At 51.2% G+C, this 2,978-nt stretch overlaps 1 protein-coding gene across 2 annotated transcripts in view; it reads right to left on the bottom strand.

Moving 5' to 3' along the window:
* The window catches only part of Tmem159 (transmembrane protein 159), a 22,331-nt gene extending 20,420 nt beyond the window's left edge, over nucleotides 1-1,911 (bottom strand). The window contains exon 1 of one of the 2 annotated variants that reach the window (XM_021206101.1): nucleotides 1,753-1,911. The gene's annotated coding sequence lies outside the window, so the exon portion shown is untranslated. The remainder of the gene's footprint in view (nucleotides 1-1,752) is intronic. The other variant, XM_029541266.1, reaches the window with a different exon arrangement.
* Nucleotides 1,912-2,978: the final 1,067 nt, after the last annotated feature.

Raw genomic sequence — 2,978 nt, 5'->3', positions numbered from 1 at the left:
CCTTCTCCCTGCACACCCCACCCCCTTCCCCCTGCACACCCCACTCCCCTTCTCCCTGCATATCCCACCACTCCAGGCTTCCTTTGCTCCTACAACAGGGACTTGGGGTGCTTTTTCTTCTTTCTTTGGCTCTCAAGAACCTTGTACAATGCCACACTTTATTTATGTGTGGTGAGGTCTTCACTAACAAGACCTGTCCCCAAGGCCTTGGCACAACTATTTTCTGTGATTCAACAACAGCCTGGAATGTATAAGACAGTCCCTTTCTCACGTTGTTTTTGCAGTTTTCATTATGACAATGTATCAAATTAGATATGCTTTTAACCCTGGCTGAGTTTTCAAATAAAAATATTATTCTATATTAATATATTATTCTTATTATGTCTCCTAGAACATCTGTCTGGGTTGGAAAGAATAGGATCTCCTTGCAGCTAACCTCCTGGTGTTATAAACCTGTGCTCAGTAGGTTCTGTCACAGTGCCCCAAATAACTGGATATACTTGCCTATTATGTGTAAACACACCTTACCAGTGTCTACACCACAGAGTCTAGTGTGCACACCTCCATCACACCGAGTAAGGATTCTCTCCCCTTGGTCAGGGGAGAACCAATGCCTGCACCATTATTTACGTTGTTAAAGCAGCAGTTCGAGTTAGTGTAGAATTTAGATGGCCCCAGGCTTCAGTTTACCTAATCACATTTCTACAGCGGGCTACAAGTCAAAATACACCATTACAACTCTTCTTTGGCCTGGGAAACATGCAAATGCCACCAAACCGGTCTGGGGAGTCTGCTGAAAACTGAAGAATGCGGAGGAGGACCTCAGCACACTCATCTACCTAGCCACCAATTTTCTGACCATCAACTCTTTCTAGGGTCCTCTACAGACTCTGAGCAGCATCACAGGGAAAGTGGGAAGGTACCACCCCAACCAGCCTACGGGTGCCCCGCCTACTCTCCGTTTTAGGGGGCCTAGCCAGGTTCTCTGAGATCGTGCCCCGCCCCTTCTAAGATTCCAAATAAAGCTTTGCCTCTGGACGCTCGCATCTTGCAAGCAAACCGCCACCGCGAACGTTCCAGCTGCGGGTCGGGTCGAATCCCCAGATGGGGGGCAGGGCCTTCGGGGCGCCTGGGAATCTATCCTGGTCCCCATTTCCGATGAGGGCTGAGACTTTCTGTTCTAAGGCCAGGGATCCACGGAGGACACCAGTGTGATGCAGATGGGGATCTGATCACGACTACGGGGCATAGAAACTAGGAGATCCGAACTCAGGGGAATTGGGCATCCCGTCACTGATCACCTGGGGCAAACCCACCTTTGACACCTGTAGCTTCCTTCTGCTGTGGCGCATAGCACCCCTGTTGACCAATCCTAGGGAAAAGGTATGGATGCCGAGACAAGACTCCACATCTTCCCCTGCACGTTTCCCAAGAAGAAGTAGGGCCTTGTGCGTGGGTTGGCATTGGTGGCCTTCCCCGCACGTCCCCCCCACTCCGGCCCCCAATCTAGCTACTAGTGGGTAAGCACGGGATGGCTGGAAATGGTGGATGAGATCTCCCCATGAGCTCCTACCCGCGCCCAACAACTCGAGGCGACAAAGTTCATCACCAACCAGAAGCCGACGGCAACAGGCGAAGGAAGCTAGTGCTTTCTCCCGCGACCGCCCCTGAACTCCTCTGCTTCCCAGGCCGAGCTGGGAGGCTTCAGCCAGCCGGGGTCCTCTACTCCACACCCAATCTTTGCTCTCTCACCTGGTACGGCTGCCGCGAAACCCCGCCCCGCAGCCACAGAGGGCGCAAAGCGAAGTGGAAGGAAGAAGAGAAGGGACGCAGGCCTGATTAGGGGTGAGAGCTGGACCTGCTCCTCCTTACCAGCAAGCGCTCTTCCTCTAAGGCCAAAGCCCCGCCCTTCTGCCCCGCCCCCCGCAGAGGCCCCGCCCCTCGTCTCTTCCTTGCTGAGCATCAACGTTGACCCTCCGCCCAGGCTTGGGTCCCCGCCCTGCCTTCCCAGCCCGACTGAGAAGGATCCGGTATCTAGACGCCTAGCGGCGGGGCTGCCGCCTTTACTAGGCCGCCCCGCTTTTTCTTCCCACACGTTCTAGGAACAACCCCCACAAACTTCTAGACTCTAGAAGATGACTAATGAGTAAATGAGCGCTTGGAGACAGTCTCTTCCTACAGCGGTGACTTGGAGTGAAAGTTCTGGGGCCACGTCTTAGGAAGACTGGCAACCAACGAAGGGGTTTTAGAGACAGAACTAGTTCTGGATTTGCCCCCCAGAGTTCAGGTCACACCAGTCAATCAGTTAGGTACCTCCTGTACTGGAAGTTTCTAGTCATTACGCAAAGGCAAGTGTTGGCAGCCAAAGAATCTTAGAGATGGATTATCTCCGTTTTACAGATTTAAAGACAAAAACGAACGAAGAGCTAGAAGGATTAGTTTCACAAATAAACTCAAATCCTCTTCTCAAGGACCCATGATAGAGACACCCATGCTTGCTGGTTCCAAATCTGAGGCGCACCGTGAGTTACTCAATGTCAATGTTATTGGCATTTGAGATGGGGTGAATCTGTTTCTGAGATGTCCTGTGAGCACTGTGGGCTGCTTGGTAGCATTCCTGGGCTCCATCCACGAAATAAAAACAAACACAGTAACAGCCCCTCCCAGCTGTGATAACTTAAAATGCTTCCAAGGGGTTGGGGATGGGGCGAGGTCATCAGGTATTTTTTTTATTATTATTTGAGATTACAGCAGAAAACTAAGGGCTGGGGCTCTGGAGGCCCCATCTCGGGGCCCAAGTCTAGCTATGACTGTGTGACTGTGTGCTGAAATTACCTCTCTGTATTAGTCAGGGTTCTCTAGAGTCACAGAACTTACGGATATGCTCTATATAGTAAAGGAATTTATTGATGACTTACAGTCTGCAGTCCAAATCCCAACAATGGTTCAATAGTAGCTGTGAATGGAAGTCCAAGGGT

This window comes from Mus pahari, chromosome 1 (assembly GCF_900095145.1).
Source record: "Mus pahari chromosome 1, PAHARI_EIJ_v1.1, whole genome shotgun sequence".
NCBI classification, from domain to species: domain Eukaryota; kingdom Metazoa; phylum Chordata; class Mammalia; order Rodentia; family Muridae; genus Mus; species Mus pahari.
Note: the sequence above shows the minus strand (reverse complement) of the source record. Positions and strands in the feature narration are given on the sequence as shown.